The sequence below is a fragment of the Lontra canadensis genome, unplaced genomic scaffold, assembly GCF_010015895.1.
Source record: "Lontra canadensis isolate GAN:19392208 unplaced genomic scaffold, GSC_riverotter_1.0 scaffold50, whole genome shotgun sequence".
In the NCBI taxonomy this organism is placed as follows: Eukaryota; Metazoa; Chordata; class Mammalia; order Carnivora; family Mustelidae; genus Lontra; species Lontra canadensis.
Window position 1 is genome coordinate 4,368,186 of NW_022631044.1, and position 22,385 is coordinate 4,390,570.

Here is a 22,385-nt window from a genome sequence, read left to right on the forward strand (position 1 = left end):
GACAGAGCTCCCAGGTATCAAAGCAGGGAAGCCAGCTGCAAAGATGGAGCTGAGGAGTTGGCTTTCAGCTCAGGGTTGCCATAAACAATGATCTGCAGCACAGTCAGGCCACTGCCCTTCGAGTGGGACCCCATAAGTGGCAGATCTGGGGAGACTCCCCTTCCTCCCCCAAAAGGAGCCACACAGGAGCATGCCGCAGGAATCTGCTGAGTTTGGAGACTCCAAATGGGACCATGCACCAGAGATAGAAACACTCGTTCACAGGCTGGGTCAGCATGGAGTGTGACTGAAGACCAATATGACGGGAGGGATTGGCTGCTCTTCTCTGAGGGCGCACTGAGTACTGGGGCCCCAAGCTCTCAGCCCCTCCAGGCCAGAGATTAGGAGGCTTCCATTATCATTCTCACCCTCCAAAGCTGTACAGAAATCTTTCAGGGAACAAAAGCTTCTGAGAGCGAACCCCAGCAGATTGTTTAGCCTGGCCCCTGGCAAGGGTGGTGCAATTCCTCCTGGGCAAAGACATTTGAGAATCACAGCAACAGGCCCCTCCCGCAGAAGATCAGCAAGAACATCCAGCCAAGACAAAGTTTACTGATCAATGAGAACTGCAAAGCTCCAGTGCCAGGGGAATATAACCCATAGAATTCATGGCTTTCCCCCCCATGATTCTTTAGGCTTTCAACGTTAATTTTTTAAATTTTCTTTATTCCTTTCTTTTTCTATTTATTCTTTTATTTTTTCTTCTTTTGTTTTTCAACCAACTTCTTACCAATTCCTTTTTTAAAACCTTAGATTCTTCTAAAAGAGCAAAATATGCCCTAAATCTAGTGTATGCCTTTGTTCTATTCACCCACCTGATCATATTCTCTCCTCTTTCTTAAAATTTTTCTTCTTTCTTTTTTCAACCAACTTCTTATCTTTTCAATTCCTTTTTTAATTTTCATTTTTACAGTCATATTCCATCCCTTCATTGTATTTACCATTATTTTTGTATATATATGTTTTTCTTTCTTTAAACTTTTGGGAGGCAGTTTCTTCTAACAGACCAAATACACCCAAAATCTAGTGTGTGTCTCTATTCTATTCTATTCACCAACCTGATCATAGTCTTCTTCTCCCCTCCCCCACAAGACACACACCGGTTTTGGGGCTCTTTTGATTTGTTTAGTATATATTTTTCTGGGGCCATTGTTACCCTTGTAGCATTTTGTTCTCTTGTTCATCTATTCTTCTCTGGACAAAATGACAAAATGGAAAAACACCTCAAAAGAAAAGAACAAGAGGCAGTACCAACTGTCAGGGAGCTAATCAATATGGACATTAGTAAGATGTCAAAAATAGAATTCAGAATAATGATTATAAAGATATTAACTTGGCTTGAAAAAAGCATAGAAGATAATAGAGAATCCTTTTTTGGAGAAAGAAAATCTAATCAAGTCAAAATAAAAAGGCTATCAATGAGGTGCAATAAAAAATGGAGGCTCTAACTGCTAGGATGAATGAAGCAGAAAAGAGAATTACGGGGGCACCTGGGTGGCTCAGTTGTTGAGCGTCTGATTTGGTTCAGGTCATGATCCATGGTCCTGGGATCAAGCCCTGTGTCAGGCTCCCTGCTCAGCGGGAAGCCTGCTTCTCTCTCTTCCATTCCCCCTGCTTGTGTTCCCTCTCTCACTGTGTCTATCTCTGTCAAACATAAATAAAATCTTTAAAAAGAAGAAGAGAGAATTAGTGATATAGAACACCAAATAATGGAGAATAAAGAAATTGAGAAAAAGAGAGATCATGACAGGAGAATTTGAGAGATAAGTGGTACCATAAAGTGAACAATATTAGAATAATTGGCATCCCAGAAGAAGAAGAAAGAGAGAGGGGGCAGAAGGTGTATTAGAGCAAATCATAGCAGAGAACTTCCCTAATTTGGGAAAGGAAATGTGCATCAATATCCAGGAAGCACAGAGAATCCCCTTCAAACTCAATAAAAATAGATCAGCACCCCAACATCTCATAGTAAAACTTATAAATCTCAGAGACAAAGAGAAAATCCTAAAAGCACCTCAGGACAAGTAGTCTGTAACCTACAATGACAGAAACATTAGATTGGCAACAGACCTGTCCACAGAGAACTAGCAGGCCAGAAAGGACTGGCATGATATATTCAGGGTTCTAACTGAGAAAAATATGCAGCTGAGAATACTAAATCAAGCTAGGCTGTCATTGAAAATAGAAGGACAGGTAAAAAGCTTCCAGGTAAAACAAACTAAAAGAATAAGCAATCACCAAACCAGCCCTACAAAAAATATTGAAAAGGGTCCTCTAAGCAAAGAGAGAGCCTAAAAGCAACATAGATGGGGAAGAAACAGAGACCATATACAGTCACTTTAAAGGCCATACAATGGCACTAAATTCATATCTTTCAATAGTTACCCTGAATGTAAAAGGGCTAAATGCCTCAATCAAAAGACACAGGGAATCAGACTGGATAAAAAAAAAAACAAGACCCATCAATATGCTGTCTGAAAGAGACTCATTTTAGACCCAAAGACACCTCCAAATTTAAAGTGATGGAGTAGAAAACCATTTACCATGCTAATGGACATCAAAAGAAAGTTGGGGTGGCAATCCTTTTATCAGACAAATTAGATTTTAAACCAAAGACTCTAATAAGAGATGAGGAAGGACACTGTATAGTACTTAAAGTTTCTCTCCAACAAGAAGATCTAACAATTTTAAATATCTATGCCCCTAACAAGGGAGCAGCTAATTATATAAACTGATTAATAACAAAATCAAAGAAACACATCAACAATAATATAATATTAGTAGGGAACTATAATATCCCCCTCACTGAAATGGAAAGATCATCTAAGCAAAAGATCAACAAGGAAATAAAGGCTTTAAATGACACACTGCACCAGATGGACATCACAGATATATTCAGAACATTCCATCCCAAGGCAATAGGAACACATTCTTCTCTAGTGCACGTGGAACATTCTCCAGAATAGATCACATCCTGGGTCACAAATCAGTTCTCAATCAGTACCAAAAGACTGGCATCATTCCCTGCATATTTTCAGGCCACAATGCTTTGAAACTAGAACTCAACCACAAGAGGAAAGTTGGAAAGAACTCAAACACATCCTACTAAAGAATGAATGGGTCAACCAGGAAACTAAAGAAGAATGAAAAAAAATCATGGAAACAAGTGAAAATGAAAACACAACTGTTCAAAATCTTTGGGACACAGCAAAGGTGGCCCTGAGAGGAGAGTATATAGCAATACAAGTCTTTCTCAAGAAACAAGAAAGGTCTCAAGTACACAACCTAACCGTACACCTAAAGAAGCTGAAGAAAGAACAGCAAAGAAAGCCTAAACCCAGCAGGAGAAGGGAAATCATAAAGATCAGAGCAGAAATCAATGAAATAGAAACCAAAAGAACAGTAGAACAAATCAATGAAACTAGGAGCTGGTTCTTTGAAAGAATTAATAAGATTGATGAACCCCTGGCCAGACTTATCAAAAAGAAAAGAGAAAGGACCCAAATTAATAAAATCGTGAATGAGAGAGATCACAACCAACACCAAAGAAATGCAAACAATTATAAGGACATATTATGAGCAATTATATGTCAACAAAATTAGACAACCTGGAAGAAATGGATGCATTACTAGAAACGTATAAACAACCAAAATGAATGAGCAAGAAATAGAAAGACCCATAAACAGCAAGGACATTGAAGCAGTAATAAAAAATCTCTCAAAAAACAGGAGTCCAAGACCACATGGCTTCCCACAGGAATTCTACCAAACATTTAAAGAAGAATTAATACCTATTCTTCTGAAACTTTTTCAAAAAATAGAAATGGAAGGAAAACTTCCAAACTCATTTTATTAGGCTAGCATTACTTTGATCCCAAAACCAAAGACCCCATCAAAAGGGAGAATTACAGAACAATATCCCTGATGAACACAAATGCAAAAATTCTCACCAAAATACTAACCAATAGGATCTAACAGTACATGAAAAAGATTATTCACCACAACCAAGTGGGATTTATTCTTGGGCTACAAGGTTGATTCAATACCTGCAAATCAATCAATGTCATACACTACATTAATCAAAGAAAAGACAAGAACCATACAATACTCTCAATAGATGCAGAAAAAGCATTTGACAAAGTATGGCATTTTTCTTGATTAAAACTCTTCAAGTGTAGGGATAAAGGGTATATACCTCAATATCATCAAAGCCATCTGTGAAAAACCCACAACAAATATCACTCTCAATGGGGAAAACTGAGAGATTTTTCCCCTAGGGTCAGGAACATGGCAGAGATGTCCACTATCACCACTGCTATTCAACATAGTACTGGAAGTCCTAACTCTGCAATCAGACAACAAAAAGAAATAAAAGGCATCTGAAACAGCAAAGAAGAAGCCAAACTCTCACTCTTTGCAGATGATATGATACTCTATGTGGAAAACCCAAAAGACTCCACTCCAAAACTGCTAGAACTCATACAGGAATTCAGCAAAGTGGCAGGTTACAAAATCAATGCACAGAAATCAGCTACATTTCTATACACCAACAACATGCCTGAAGAAAGATAAATTAAGGAGTCAATCCCATTTACAATTACATCCCAAACCCTAAGATACATAGAAATAAATCTAATCAAGGAGACAAAGAATCTTTACTCAGAAAACTACAGAATACTCATGAAAGAAATTGAGGAAGACACAAAGAAATGGAAAAACATTCCATGCTCATGGATTGGAAGAACAAATATTGTGAAAATGTCTATGCTACCTAGAGTGATCTACACATTTAAAGCAATCCCTATCAAGATACCATCAATTTTTTTCAAAGAAATAGGGCAAATAATCCTAAAATTTATATGGAGCTAGAAAAGATCCCGAATAGCCAGAGGAATGTTGACATAGAAAACCAAAGTTGGCAGCATCACAATTCTGACTTCAAGTTCTATTACAAAGCTATAATCATCAAGACAGTATAGTACCGCCACAAAAACAGACACATAATTCAATGGAAGAGAAGAGGGAGCCCAGAAATGGACCCTCAACTCTATGGTCAACTAATCTTCGACAAAGCAGGAAAGAATGTCCAATGGAAAAAAAGACAGTCTCTTCAACAAATGGTGTTGGGAAAATTGCACAGCCACATGCAGAAGAATGAAACTGGGTCATTTCCTTACACCACATACAAAAATAGACTCAAAATGGATGAAAGACCTGAATGTGAGACTGGGATCTATCAAAATCCTTGAGAAGAACACAGGCAGCAACCTCTCCGACCTCAGCCACAGCAACTTCTCCTTAGATACATCACCAAAGGCAAGGGAAGCAAGATAAAAATGAACTATTGGGACTTCATCAAAATCAAAAGCTTTTGCACAGTAAAGGGAACAGTCAACAAAACCAAAAGACAACCAACAGAAAGGGAGAATATATTTGCCAATGTCTTAATCAGATAAAAAGCTAGTATCCAAAGTCTATAAAGAACCATAAAGATCTATAAAGAACAAACTCAACATCTAAAGAACAAATAATCCAATCAAGAAATGACTAGAAGACATGAACAGACATTTCTGCAAAGAAGACATCCAAGTGGCCAACAAACACATGAAAAGGTGCTCCACATTACTCAGCATCAGGGAAATACAAATCAAAACCACAATGAGATACCACCTCACACCAGTCAGAATGGCTAAAATTAACAAGTCAGGAAACAATAGCTGTTGGCAAGGATGTGGAGAAAGGGGAATCCTCCTACACTGTTGGTGGGAATGCAAGTTGGTGCAGTTACTCTGGAAAACAGTATGAAGGTTCTTCAAAAAGCTGAAAATAGAGCTACACTATGACCCAGCAATCACACTACTGGGTATTTACTCTGAAGATACAAATGTAGTGATCTGAAGAGGCACCTGCACCCCAATGTTTATAGCAGTAATGTCCACAATAGCCAAACTATGGAAAGAGCCTAGATATGAATCAAAAGATGAATGGATAAAGAAGATATGGTCTATATACCTGATATAGATAGATGATAGATAGATAGATAGATATCACACAATGGAATATTATGCAGCCATCAAAAATGGAATCTTGCCATTTGCGACAACATTGATGGAGCTAGAGGGTATCATGCCAAGCAAAATAAGTCAATCAGAGAAAAGCAATTATCATATTATCTCACTGATATGTGGAATTCGAGGAACAAGGCAGAGGATCATGTGGGAAGAAAGGAAAAAACGAAATGGGATGAAACCAGAGCGAGAGACAAACCATAAGAGACTCTAAATCTCAAGAAACAAACTGAGGGTTGCTGGAGTGGAAGAGGGTGAGAGGGATAGGGTGGCTGGGTGATGGACATTGGGGAGGATATGTGCTTTGGTGAGTGCTGTGAATTGTATAAGACTGATGACTCACAGACCTGTAACCCTGAAACCAATGATATATTATATATTAATTTTTTAAAAATTTAAAGTCCTAAAAAAGACACACGCCTCACACCTTATACAGGGTGTGATATCTGTATCACACCTTGTGTGATGTATATCTCTAAATGCAAAATGCAAAATGTAAAACTAGAAAACTTGTAGAAGAAAAAGAGGCAAAATATGTTGTGGCCTTAAGTTGGACAAAGATTTCTTAGATAAAACAGCAAATTCATGATCCATAACAAAAACAAATTGATGGATTGGAATCCTTTAAAGTTAACCAACTTTTCTCCTTAAAAGATACCATGAAGAAAACAAAAAGAAAAACCAAAACAATAAATATTTTGTGGTAGGCTCAACATTGCCCCCCCCCAAAAGATGCCCATATCCTAACCCTTGGGATTTGTGCATATGTTATCTTACACAGAAAAAGAGGCTTTAAATATGCTTACGTTCAGGATCTTGCGATGGGGAGATTATCGGGGACTGTCCAATCGGGCCCCATGTAATTACAAGTTTTCTTATAAAAGGGAGACATGAGGGGCCAGAGACAATGTGATGATGGAAGCAGAGAGAGATCAGAAGATGTCATGTTGCTGGCTTTGAAGATAGAAGTTGAAGCCATGACCCAAGAATGCAAGTCATCTCTAAAAGCTAAAAAAGGCAAGGAAAGATTTTCCCCTGGAGCTATCAGAAAAAAAAACTGCAGCCTTGCCAACACATTATTTTAGGACTTTCGACCTCCAAACTGTATGATAATTTATGTTGTTTTAGTCTCCTAACTTTGTTGTAATTTGTCACAGCCTCAACAAAATCCTAATACATATATATCCATACACACACACACACACACACACATATACAGTTTAAAGAAAACACTTCTTAAAAAGATGAGAAGTTACACATGTATACATAAAATATATAAGCAGTTTATTTATTTATTTGTCAGAGAGAGACATAGTGAGAGAAGAACACAAGCAGGGGGAGTGGGAGGGGAGCCTGATGAGGACTCCATCCCAATCAGGGTCTGAGTGGAAGGCATACACTTAATAACTGAGCCACCCAGGCTCACCCCATATAAGCATTTTAAAAGAAAAATGATGAAGTAAATATATGTGTGACCATCACTCACATCAAGAAATAGAACATTCCCAGCAACCTGGCCTACACACCCCATATACCCTTCCCCTTCATCTATTTCTCCCTCCCCACTGAGATCGCAACTACTAGACCACATGGTAATCATTTTCTGGGTGTCCTTTATAATTTATGTGCACCGTAAATGCACATAGAGAAGTGTATTTCTAAATAGTATACCAATTTTGCCTGTTTTTTAAATGTGCTAAAATTCGCATAACACAAATTTTTCACCATAATCATTTTTTAGTGTACCACTCTGTAATGTTAAGTACATTCACATTGTTATGCAACAGATCTCCAGAACTTTTCATCTTGCAAACCTGAAACTTCATACTCATTAAATTACTCCCATTTCCCCCTCTCCCTAAAGTCCCTGGCAATCACCATACTTTCTGTTTCTATGAGTTTGACTGACTTTAGATACTTCATAGAAGTGAAATCATACGGTATTTGGTCTTTTCGTGACTAGCTTATCTCACCTAGCATGTCTTCAAGTTTCATCCATGTTGTAGCATGTGTCTGAATTTCCTTCCTTTTTAAGTCTGAATAATATTCCATTGTATGTATATAGTACATTTCATGTGTCTATTCATCCGTTGTGGACATTTGGCTTGCTTCCACCTTTGGGCTATTGTGGATATTGCCCACATGACTGGACAATCATTCCTTCAAGACCCTTCTTTTGGTTCTTTTGGGTATATATCTAGAAGTGGTGTTGCTGAATCATATGGTAATTCTATTTTTAATTTTTTGTGGAAACACCATACTGTTTTCCACAGCAGCTGCCCCATTGTACCTTCCCACAAACAGTGCACAAAAGTTCTCATTTCTCCAATCGTTTTCTTTTATTTTAAATGATTTTTATTAACATATAATGTATTATTTGCCCCAGGGGTACAGGCTTGTGAATCGTCAGGCTTACACGTTTCACAGCACTCACCATAGCACATACCCTCCCCAATGTCCATCACCCAGCCACCCTTTCCCTCCCCTCCCCCATCCCCCAGCAACCCTCAGTTTGTTTCCTGAGATTAAGAGTCTCTTATGGTTTGTCTCCCTCCCAATTCCATCTTATTTCCAATCCTTTTCAACACTTGCTATTTTCTGTTTGGTTTTTTGGTTTTAGGGGGGTTTTTTTGGTAACAGTCATCCTAAGGGAGGTGAAGTGATACGGTTTTGTGGTTTGGATGTACATTTCCCTAATGGTTAGTGATGTTCAGCATCTTTTCATATGCTTGTTGGCCATTTGCGTATCTTCTTTGGAGAAATGTCTATTCAAATTCTTTGCCTGTTTTTTAAATGAAGTTATCTGGGGCTTTTTGTTATTGAGTTGTAGAAGTTCTTTACATATTCTGAATATTAACCCCTTGTCAGAAATATGATTCTCATTTTCTTCCTTTTCATAGGTTGCCTTGTCACTCTGTTAATGTGTCCTTTCATGCACAGAAGTTTTTAATTTTGAGGTAGTCCAATTTACCTATTTTTATTTTTGTTGCCTATACTTTTGACATCATAACCAAAAATCATTGACAAATCCAATATAATTGAGTTTTTCCCCTATGTTTTCTTCTAAGAGTGTTATAGTTACAGGTCTTACATTTAGGTCTCTGATCCATTTTCAGTTGTTTTTTGGATTGCTATAGGTAAAGGTCCAACCTCATTCTGGCTATGGCTAGGCAGTTTTTTCTCAGCATCATTTGTTGAAAAGAACTGTCTTTTCCCCTACTGAAGGGTCTTGGCACCCTGTTGAAAAACATTTGACCATCTATGCAAGAGTTTATTTCTGGGGTCTCTATTCTATGTCATGGTTTACATATCTGCCTTTATGCCAACACCAAACTATTTTGGAACTATGTAGAATTCTATTTGTACTCTCGAGGATCTTGTTAGGGTTTTTCTGTTTTGTTTTTTGGGTTTTGGTTTTTTTGGGGGGTTTAGCATTGAGAGATGCATTTCTATTATTGCACATAGCTCTGTTTGTTCATTTTCACTGAAGTATGGCATTCTCTTGTCCAAAATTTATCCATACTATTGCTGATAGATATTTAATTATTTTTAAAATCTATAGCATTTTTTGGAAATAGATTGCTGATACCCAGTCTCATCGGGTTTGAAATTCTTTTTCATAGCTCCCTGAGTATTTTTTACAGTGTATTTTAACCTAGATCATCTTTGCGATTTCATCTTTTGAGTTTTTAAACGATTCATCAACAGCCATTTTGTATTTCCTATCTGATATTCTAATATTTGAAGTTCTTCATGGTCTAAGTTGGCTGTTTATTGTTTGTGTGGAATCTCATTCTTTAATCTATATGGTTTTGTATTTCTTTGATTATGAGGTAATAGTTGGTTGATATTCATCTGTTGAAACATGTGTGGTCTAAGTTGAGCATGCTTCCTCTAGATATGATTTTTACACACTTCTTCAAGAAACCAGGGACTGCTACAAATCCACAACTACTTTCAACCTGTATTTGGAGCATGAAGAGCCCCAAACCCATTCCTCTGTCCTCTCCCCTCCATCTTGCCACTGGCCTAGGAACTTAGTTTCTGGATTACAGGGCGGATAATGCAATTTCATGTGTTCCTGTTCAACTCTACCTTCTTAGAGGCATTAAGATTCATTGGGTTTTCACTGGTTTCTTTCCTTCAGAAAATTCCCTATTTGCTGTGATAAAAGCAATGTAATAAAAGTTGTGTTTGATGGGAGTTAAAGTTATTTTGTAAGAGGAGGAGTCTCTCAAAACTATCTGGTCCAACATCATATGAAAAGCAGAATTCTTTCAAATGTTATTTTTTGATAGGTTGGTAAGGCATTAAGGGTCTTGTTTGAGAATAATAAGTAGCAGTTATTCCATGAACCAAACCAGGCTTTTGCTTTATTAAATAAGATAGACAGGGGCTAGGTTGTCCTCAGCTAAGGACAAAAGCTGTCTGGACCTCATGGGAATTGCAGTGATTTGGAGAAGAGAAGTTACCCTTGTAACTGGGGAAGAGAAACAAACTCTACTGAATGAGTTTTATTAAGTTTCCACTGTTTGGTGAGAAATGTGAATCATAAACTGACCAGAAATATATCCATTGTTAAGAATAATGTGATTTGGGGGCACCTGGGTGGCTCAGTGGGTTAAGCCTCTGCCTTTGACTCAGGTCATGATCTCAGGGTCCTAGGATGGAGGCCCACATCAGGCTCTCTGCTCAGCAGGCAGCCTGCTTTCCCTCTCCCCCACCCCCCACCCCTGCTGCCTGCCTCTCCACCTACTTGTGATCTCTGTCTGTCAAATAAATAAATAAATAAAATCTTTAAAAAAGAAGAAGAAGAAGAAGAAGAAGAAGAATGTGATTTGGATCTACTATGGATGAGGTAATGAAATTCTAAATTTGACTCTGAGGTAGATGAGAGTGAGAGCTAGGGTCAATCACTTACATTAAGTAGTATCTGAACAATTAAAGTTACCTTGATCTTATTATTTTGGCCTGTTGCAGAAATGTCTTTACCGTATTGAGATTTGATGTTAGCAGGTGAGCCTGAGTGGCTCAGTCATTAAGCATCTGCCTTCTGCTCAGGTCATGATCCCAGGGTCCTGGGATCAAGCCCTGCATCAGGCCCCCTGCTCAGTGGTGAGCCTGCTTCTCCCTCTCCCACTCCCCCTGCTTGTATTCCTTCTCTTGCTATCTCTTTGTCAAATAAATAAGTAATATTTTTTAAAAAAGATTTTATGTTAGCCTCTTAGTTTATAGAGCATAGTAATATTAAAAAATGGACTAGAAGAACATTCCGTCTTTTGCAAAGTCACACTTGAAGATATCTATTAAATTACTCAGTGTACCTTAAACAAGAACCCACACGTTTAAAAAATTTCTCCTTATATTCAGTGCCAGGAAAAACCTTTCTCTTTAAAAAAATATGTTTGCTTCTTTTTATCAGACTAAATAACCCATATGTTTCCTGTCTCAACTTTTCCCCTTAACTTCCAGAAAAATCAGATCTATACTAAGAGCTCAGTTGTGGTAACCAGTACATCCTAGATCCCATTTCTGTCTCTGATCCTGTTCGGAACAATAACTTGATTCCTCTTTCATTCCTATCATAAAAGTAATACATATTCATTATTCATTGTAGGAAATAAAGGCAAGAACAAATTTTTAAAAACCCTATTACTATTAAAACCTTAGTGTATATCTTCTGACTGTACTGTCCACACTCCCTCCCCAACTCTATTGTTATTTCCTTGCCAGACAGGAAAACCGACTCTGACTTATGTGAGGGAGGAAATTTTTCTTTTCCTCTTCCTCATCCTATGTTCATTGGCTGGGGCCCTGCAAAATAAACTGACAAAAGACACATTAACAAGAGGAAAAGAGAGGTATAATTATTAACATAGGCACCACACTTAACCCATGCAGTACCCAGTGGTGAGAAACTCAAAGATGAGGTTAGAGCTTGGGTTTATTATAGTACCTTAGGAAAGAACAATTTTCAGTGAAGTTTGCTGTGTAGATTCCTCGGATGCCTCTCTTGGTTGGTAAGTTTCTAGAGTAGTCTCAGTAATTAACTCCTGACCTACATACATGGTAGAGAGAGGAAGGGGTTACATCTTTACAAATGTATGTCCTGCTTTTTTAGGCAAATGGGGGGAGGGCCCAGAGCTTTCCTTGTATCCCCTCTTCTCAGTGACCCTTGGCTCAAATTAATTATGCCAAAATATTGTGTCATATTTTGGGGTGGCAAATTCCACTGCCATTTGTTTACTTAAGCAGTAAAAACTATTTGTTAGAAGGAAACTGGAGAGTTCCCACCATTCAAGTAGAATACCCAGGCCTCAGAACGACAGTAACCTTTGTGGCTCTCAGCCTCCAGCAACAGGAATCACAGACAGTCTCCTCAGAACTTGGCCATTGGCTGACTCATCTCCAAACTACTTTTTGTCCTGGGTGTTGGTCAGCACGAAGCACTGTATTCAGCAATCCCACTAAGATTGCATGGACTGGGGCAGAGCCAGATAGCCGGTACAAATGGGTATGGGGTAGCTCTGTTAACATAAAATCAGGGTGACTAGAAGGAAGCATTTCAAACCGCTGCACCACATTGTTGTTGTTGTTGTTGTTGTTGTTTTCTCTCTCTCTCCTGTGTAGTCACAGCCAAGTGTTAATGAATTTAGGTTGCCTCTACACCTCACACCACTGCTGTGAGAAAGAAACCATGGACTGATTCTCCTTCTCCTAGTGGATTTCCTGAGCAGGCATCAGCTGCTAAGGAATGTGGCTGTCTGCTGCCTCCTGCCCCTTGCCCCACCAAAGATGGCTGAGGAGAGAGAAGAAGGAGTCCACACTGGGCAGGAGGCCATAATCTCCCTAAGTACATTACATACAATTAGAGCAAAACAAAGGTTGATTCTGTTTATTTTAAAAATGAATGGTAAATGGTGTGGATCTGTTCTGTACTCTAACACATGAGACCTAAAATGCATTATCCTCAAATGTGTATCCAATGTAGTATTTCTCAGTACTTATGGGAATACCCATTTATGCAACACTAGGATACCCCATGATATTAATATTAGTTTTGAGGAAAGGGCTGTGGCAGTCAAAATACATTTGGGAAACACTGCTTACTATATTAAATTTTTAGATAGGCAAAATGTACTATATCAAACTAAACTCTAGGAAGTTGCCTCCCCCCCCCCATTACACACACACACACACACACACACACACACACACACGCATGCATTCCAGTAGAGCTGTGTTCTAATAGAACTTTAATTATGGACACTGAAAGTTGAATCATGTAATTTTCACATCATTAAATACAATTCTTCTTCTTCTTTTTTCCCCACCCACTTAAAAATGTAAAGCCATTCTTAGTTCACAGGCCATACAAAAATAGGCAGAGTCAAATTTGGCCTAAGGGCTATTGTTTGCTGACCCATGTTTTAAATATTTGTAGCACAGGGACCACCCCCCCAAAAATGCTATTTGCTCAAACAAAAACATGTATGTGTTTTTGGGCTTTCTTATTAGGAAGATTTCAGATTCAACCTGACATTTCCTAGGGAGACCAGTCTTAGTGAATGCTTTTGTATCTGTGGGACACAGCTCCAAGTTGGCCCCCATGATACGCACCTCCCGGTGGTCACCCCTTGTGTTTCCCCCTCCCATGTGACAATAGCATACAATATAAGTGATGGTATGTCATGTCCAAGATGAAGTTATAAAGACTGTGATTTCTGTCTTAGATGCTTTCTCTCTCACTCTCTGTCTTGAAATCTGCCATGTTGTGTGGTGAGGACCACATGGCAAGGAACTGAAGCCTCCAGCCAACAGTCAGAGAGGAACTGTGGCCTCCTGATCACAGCCGAGGGAGTGAATTTAGAAGCACACCCTGCAACCTTGGCTAACGGTTTGAATGGACCCTCATGAGAGACTCTGCACCAAAATCACTCAGTGAAACCCTCTGAACTCCTGACCGCCCCCCCAGAGACTGTAAGATAACAAATGTGCGTTGTTTTCAGCTGTGGGGTTTTGAGGTCTTTTTTTTTTTTTTTTTAAGATTTTATTTATTTATTTGTCAGAGAGAGAGAGAGGGAGAAAGAACACCACAGGGGGAACAGCAGGCAGAGGGAGAAGCAGGCTCCCCACTGAGCAAGGAGCCTGATGTGGGGCCTAATCCTAGGACCCTGACCCAAAGGCAGACGCTCACTGACTGAGGCACCCAGGCATCCCTTGGGGTCATTTTTTATGCGTTCACAGATAAATAAAGTGGTGCCTATGTGTGACCAAGATCTTTTGGTTTCCTGGCATTGACCCTTCCCATAATGCTGCCCTCAAGCCCCTTCTTGCTCCGATTCAAAACCCAACCCCTTGTCTGGGTGCCCAGTCCATGAACCCTGCTGCACTTAGACACTCCCTGAAATTGAGACTGAACTCTAGCCTTTGGAATGTCTGTGTGTCACATATGGAACTAGTAAAAGGATAGAGGAATAGTTTCTTTTGCATTCTTTTCCATAAAATACTGGTTGGATTTTCTGAATCGAATAGTTTAATAGCATTTTTCCCTCTCAAGAAAAAAAAATTAAATAAAAGTTAATTTGCTGCTTCCTAACCTGCTTATGTGACTCCTCATCTCTCCTTCTCACACATTCCAGTTTCTTTCAGTCAGTGTGTCACACTTTCAGTGACAGTTCTGCCTTTGAGAATTGTGCTGTTTCTCAATCACCTGATTTTCCGTATCATGCGCAGTCTATCCCACTCTCACTCCTCGGTGTTAAAGGTCCTGTGATTATTCAAGATGACATTTTGTGAAACATAAGGCAGGAAAAGCAAAAAAAAAAAAAAGTAATGATGTTCCCTCTGCCAAGCCAATCACGTGAGCCTCACAGAAGCTTGGAGCCAGGCCAGTCATCATTAGCAAGAAATCATCTCATTGTATTTTGTGATTTCAGGGCATGGGAACTTCTTAATATCCACAAATCCCTTCTCTACCTTCTGTTTCGGTGTGAGGGGGTTTCAGGCACCTGAGCATGTGGGCATGCGAGCACATAAGGAGAAGAGAGGTGGGGTTCAGGAAATGAGACATACCGAGTTGTTCTAACTTCCCTTACTCAAGTTGTTTCTTAATTAATCAGAAAACTCTAAATGTAGAATAAACTTCAAGAGACCATTAAAAATTCCCATCTGGTTTTTGAACTCCACAGCTATGTCTTCTACAAAATTAGACAGGGTCTAGTGACAAGGGCTCATGAGGATTATCAGTGGTGATGGGCTTGCCAGACACTGTCCTAGAATTCAGGCACCCGACTTGGACCATCTCAGCTCAAGTTCCTCCTCCATCATTTATTTCCATTTTTATTTGTTTTGCCTGACCAGTACCTCCACTGGTCCTTCTTTAGGAAACAGCACCCCTTCTTTTGGATAATGATTCTCTCTCTCTCTCTCTCTCTCTCTCTCCAACCATTTGGTTCTAAAGGTTCTATTTCTAGCATTCCTGAGGTCCAGCGGATACGTCCCCTCGTCTATGTGCTGCTCCTTAGCCTCTTCCTTTTATTTCATAAAATACCCAGATGGCCTTTGCCTAGGCTGGTTAGAATTGCGTTCACACTTGTGATCACTCGCAAATTAATCCTGACTAATTCAATGGTGCTACACATCATAGTGTAAATAAAAGAATAGGAAATCATGGTCTGACTGAAACACAAGAAATGTAAAAAATCAAATCAAATCAAATCAAAGGATTATGTAAGAGAGCACAAAAGTATAATTATTACCATAATCAGTTATTGGTGGTGGATTAAGTGGACTTTAGCTAAAGAGCATTTAAAAAACAATATTCTGGGGCATCTGGGCTGGGTGGCTCAGTCCATTAAGCATCTGACTCTTGATCTCTGCTCAGGTCTTGATCTTATGGTTTTGAGTTCAAGCCCCATATAGGGTTCCACATTACGCATGGAGCCTACTTAAAAAAAAAAAAATTTAAAAATAAATAAATAATTAAAATATATGGCAACATTCCATTTGTGAAAAAAATATTAAAATTACCATAATATGGGGCACAATAAAAATATTAAAATTACCATAATACGGGGTTCAGTGTGTTAAAGCCTCTGCCTTCAGCTCAGGTCATGATCCCAGGGTTCTGGGATCGAGCCCCATTTCAGACTTCGAGCTCTCTGCTCAGCACGGAGTCTGTTTCCCCCTCCCTCTCTCTGCCTGCCTCTCTGCCTACTTGTGATCTCTGTCTGTCAAATAAATAAATAAAATCTTTAAAAATTAAAAAATTAAATTACCATAATACTTGCATGTTAAAATATATGTATTAGTTTTTATCATATGCTATGCATTAAACCCCTCTCCAATCAGATATAATCCATCATATTGTGCCATAGCCAGACATTCTGCCATTGTTCCACGAAAATTTGAGCTATACCTTCTTGCTGAACATTTAAAAGTCTAAGTATATTCAAATAACCTTAGAAAAAAAAATGTCAGCATCCTAACATTGAAGAAAATTTCAAAATATTTGAACAAGCGGGAAAATGGGAAGAGGGGGAAAAGATTAAACAATCTCCATCCTTGTCACTTGCATTAAGCAGAGTGAACAAAGGAAGAGGCCATTTTTTAGAAGTGCTCCTACTGGAAGGGAAAATATGGTTGTGGTTTGAGCCCATCACAAGAGAGAGACTCAGTGAATGCCCTGCTCTGGTTTGTTCTGCACTGAACTAAAATTTTTTGTGAAGATAACTTCACTATCTTTTTGTTGGGTATTGTATTGATACCATGCCATGAGCTTTTCAAAGAACATATTAAAGAAAATGGAAATGAACAATGGCTTGAATATAGTACATGGAAACCTTGTTTGTGAACACAGAAATGACGGCTATGTGAGGTTGTTCAGTGTGAGGATGGAGAGTGGTTGGGGAGGGAAGCAGAGAGCAAAAATAAAATTGTGACCAATACTTTAGACTTCGGGTAGAAAGTGTATATCTCTAAAAAGAGCGTTTGCTCAATGATGAACTTGTATTTCATGGGCTTCATTGTATTATTTGAGAACAAAGAAGTATATTGGGCCATTTCTTGGTCAAACAATGTATATAACATTCTGTGAACCTAAAAGTAGTTGTATAACCTTCACCTTTTGGAAGGAATCTATAAAACAAAAAATATTGCTCTAAAATACTAGATGTACTCTTGCGGTGCCTGGGTAGCTCAGTCAGTTAGATCTAACTCCTGATCCTCAATCAGGCCTTGATCTCAGTGTTGTGAGTTCAAGTCCTGCACTGGGCTCTGTGCTGGGCATGGATTCTACTTAAAAAATAAGTAGTGTGGAAGTTCCTCAAAAAATTAAAAATGAGTTACCCTATGATCCAGCAATTGCACTACTGGGTATTTATCCCAAAGATACAAATGTAGTGAAAAGAAGGGCCATAAGTACCCCAATGTTCATAGCAGTAATGTCCACAATAGCCAAAATGTGGAAAGAGCCAAGATGCCCTTCAACAGATGAATGGATAAAGAAGATGTGGTCCATATATACAATGGAATATTACTCAACCATCAGAAAGGATAAATACCAACTTTTGCATCAGCACAGATGGGACAGGAGGAGATTACGCTAAGTGAAATAAGTCAAACAGAGAAAATCAATTATCATATGGCTTTACTTATTTGTGGAACATAAGGAATAGCATGGAGGACATTAAGAGAAGGGGAAAATGAAGGGGGAGAAAACAGAGTGGGAGATGAACATGAGCGAGTATGGACTCTGGGAAACAAACTGAAGGTTTTAGAAGGGAGGGGGTGAGGGTATGGGTGAGCCTGGTGATGGGTATAAAGGAGGGCACGGATTGCTTGGAACACTGGGTGTTATACGCTAACAATGAATCACTGAACACTACATCAAAAACTAATGATGTACTCTATGGTGACTAACATAACACAATTTAAAAAATAGGAAAAAAATAAATAAAATATTAGAAATACTCTAAATATCATATTCATTTTGTATTAGATTTTGACTAATTCTATTTTCATTATGAATTAGGGTTATCCATGTCCAATTTCTCCTCTTGCAGTCTGCCATTGCCCCAGTTTTCCAATTAGTTGTCAGTTGACTATATTATGATTGCTGTAAGACTTCAAAGGAAGTGAGTATTGGTGAGGGCTGGGCCAGTCAGTAACAGCTTTAAGGAGAAGGAAGACTTGACTTGAGCCTTGCTGGGTGGGTTAATTACTAATAATTCTGAACAATTAATTCATTCACTGATTCATTCAACAAATATTAAGCACCTATTATTTGCTGGGCTCAGTTCTAGGTATTAGGAAGAAGGTTGTAAATAGGATAGAATCCCTGCCCTAAAGGTATCTATATGTTGGTGGAGGAAGCAATGTACAAGTAGACAAGTAAATGTATATTTTATCATTCCAGATGCTGACAGATGTTCTGAAAAAAATAATAAAGCAGGGGGATGGAATGGGGGCAAAATTTAGGACTCATTAATGAGCTAACAATTGATCAGACCCCTGAATGGAGAGAAAGAACAAGGCATGCAGAGATGCAAAGGAATGTAACATTCCAGGGGTTTGGGGGAGAATAAGAACTTAGAGTTTCACCAGTGCAGCGTTTGAATTGGGGAAGATAAAAACATCCTGGAGATGGATGTTGGTGATGGTGGCACAATAATGAATGTACTTATGCCACAGAACTGTACACTATTAAAACTGGTTAAAATGGTCAATTTTACATTATGCATATTTTAACCACAATCATTTTTTTAAAAGCCTGTATAGAAAAAATAGAAAGCCATCTCTATGAAATCTAGATTTAATTGAATGTTTATCTACATTTGTGAAGAAAAAGTAATGATGTCCTGGTTGTTCACAGATAACATCCATGGCAGAAATCAACACAAGTTTTATTTGGATGTAAATTCTTATGCTAAATTGGTCTGGAACAAATGCAAGCAAGAACTGATGTGAGGATGACCATCGCTGATGCTCATCGCTGAGCAACTGTGTAAGAACGTAACTGGATTCCTCCAAGAGTCTAGGAGACAAATGGTAGGCTATTGCTCGTTGCCATGGAAACAAAATCCTTTGGGCCTAAGGCAGGACCTGGATTCTTCAGAATTGGTCTGGGAGAATAGATTTGCCTTCAAGTCCAGCAAATGAAACCAGGAGAGGAAATCCTAATAAAATGGACAGTAAATGAGTTGACATCTCTGATGAGGCAGTAATCATTAATTACTGACACTGATTTTTTAAAAAAAGAAAGAAAGAGCTCCTGCAGATATTAAACTGTACCTCAATATGGCTTAAGTGAAAAAGTAGCTAAGAGTACTGGAATTGGATTTTATATGTACGTACATGTTTATACACATGCACACACAGTTACGTCTTGTATCATAACACTGATGGGTTTTTGAATTCAGACCAGAGAATGGACAAGTTGTTGGCTTGATTCCTCGACCACGTGCACCATTCACTTGGGGTAAATTTATCAATTTTCATAAGAATAGTAATAACAGTTGCCCTGTTGGTAGATGATATTTTAGGATACCACTTTGAAGTCGTAACACTAGCGACCTTAAAAATAAAGTACTATATTTTCAAATAAACAAAAATATTTATTATATATTAAGAATCTATATGTTACTGATACTCTTGTGTGCTTTATATCATCTCACTGGGTTCTATGAGCATCATATATGTTACCATTATCTTTGAACAAATGAAAAACCTGGGGTTCTCAGAAGTTAAGTAGCTTGGCTTGTCTAAGGTCACCAGCTCATAATCAACTGAACTGGGATACAAACACAGATCCATTATATTGCATACCTATATTCTTTGCACATTTGTATCAGTATAGGAAAATTTCCAGTTACTTTTATATTTATTAATTGTTTTAAGAAGTTGCATTTTATCATTCTCAAATTATTATTCCTAATGCATGTTGCCCAGCATCCATAATGCCTCATATTTGAAAAGTAATTTATTTTTCAAATGCTTTCCATCTTCTCATTTAATTCTCATAGCGTTAGGAAGGATATATTTTAATTCCCATTTTACACATAATGAAAATTGAAATGCAAAGATTTTAAGTGCTTTGTATAAAGAAACCAATTAGTGGCTGAGCCAGCACTCAAGCTGAAGTCATCTTACTTCACATCCAACACTCTTTTTAAAACACAGATGGAAGCTGACTTGAGACTGGGATTGCTGAACAAAAACTGGAGGGAAAAAAGTAAAATTTCCCAAAAGACTTTAAAGTACTTTCAAGAGTATCACTCTCTTTCCAGTCCCTACCCACCCAAGTAACCAAAACTACATTTGCTGTGTACCTTCCACTTTTTTAAAAGAGGGCTGGTAAAAACATATGCACATTTATATGGTTTTAAAATTTCAGTGTTTTGAAATACCATCACACTATAGATATTATTTGCAATTAGATTTGTTTTCAGTTTACATTACTCCAGATAAATCAGATGGATCTCATTGTTTTTCAAGACCTGGGAGAATTTACATATGAACATGTTTAAAACAAGGACAGAAATTCAATTCAATAAATATTTATGGAGCACCTACTATGTGTCAAGCACTCTTCTGTGCTGGCTGGGATACAGCAATGAATAAAACAAAGTACTTGTCCTCAGGCTGCCACAGTTTGCCACTCTGTAGCCACCCTGCTCTTACCATTAACAGTTTTAGCATATGTGTTTGCCAATACAACATATAATTTATTATATTAACAGTGGCATAAATTCTATAGCATCAGTATATAAGAATTTATTCAGCCATGTATTTATTGGTTGACTTTCAATTATGCTTTGTTTTGATTTTTACAATCAGTGATGCAATTAACACCCAAATTACATATATCCAATGTAATAATCTCTTCATTTTTTCTGAAGGATTGGTTTTATTTTTTTTCTAAGATTTTATTTATTTGACAGAGAAAGCGAGAGCAGGAACACAAGCAGGGGGAGTGGGAGAGGGAGAAGCAGGCTTCCTGCCTAACAGGGAGCCTGATGTGGGGCTCGATCGCAGGACCCTGGGATCATGACCTGAGCTGAAGGCAGACGCTTAATGACTGAGCCACCCAGGCGCCTTGATGGATTGATTTCAAAAGTAGGATTGTTGTCTCAGCACGGTGTGTGTGCATACACACACACACACACACACACACATATATGTATACATACATTCACACACACATACATACATATACGGTTTAATTTTTTTTAATTTAGGAGATTTTTATATTTTTTAAAGTAATCTCTACACCCAACTTGAGGCTTGAACTCACAACCCTGAGATCAAGAATTGCAGCCAGGTGCCCCATTTATGGCTTAACTTTTACTACTTTATTAACTTATTAAATTACTTCTCATAAAATGTTGTAACAATTATATTATTCCACCAGGTCATGACAGTGCTGATTTCTCTACATCTTTACCAATACTGAATTTTAAGACTTTGAAAATTCTGCCAAGCTGATAGACAAAAAATTTTGATACTACTGGCTTGGTCTACATTCCTCTGGTTTTTCTACTGGCACTGGTTGAGCATCCTGATATATGTTTATTGACCATTTGTTTTTCCTCCCACTTAACGGTAATAGCTAATATTAGATTCAGGCTCTAGAATGTGCATCATCTCATTTGACTATCACAACAACCTTATCAGAGGGATAGCATCTGCTTTCCTCCACCCCTTTTACAGATGAGAAAACCATTTTGAAGAGGTTATGAAATTTGCCCAAGTTCACACAACTGGCAAGGTGATAGGGTGAGGATTTCAACAATTCTGACAGTAAGGCTTCCGGGCTTTAACTCCTACACATACTGCCTCTGCTGCCAGGGAACATTTTCAAGTCATTCCCTCCCATCTTACACCCTCCCTTCTAGTGAAGTCTGAACAACTTGGATAAACACAAATATTTGATGGGTCCTTTTGCAGAAGACACTATGGTAGACATTACTGGGTGATCTGAGAAAGAGCTCCTGCCCTCAAATTTTATTCAGGAGCCAAAATACATTTTATGTAAGGAATATATGTATCAGGGTTTTTTTTTTTAAGATTTTATTTATTTATCTGACACAGAGAGAGAGAGAACACAAGCAGGCAGAGCAGCAGGCAGAGAGAGAGGGGGGAAGCAAGCTCCCTGCTGAGCAGAGAGCCCAATGCGGGGCTCCATCCCAGGACCCTGAGATCATGACCGGAACCAAAGGCAGAGGCTTAACCCACCTAGCCACCCAGGCGCCCCTGTATCAGGTTTTTTAAAGGGAT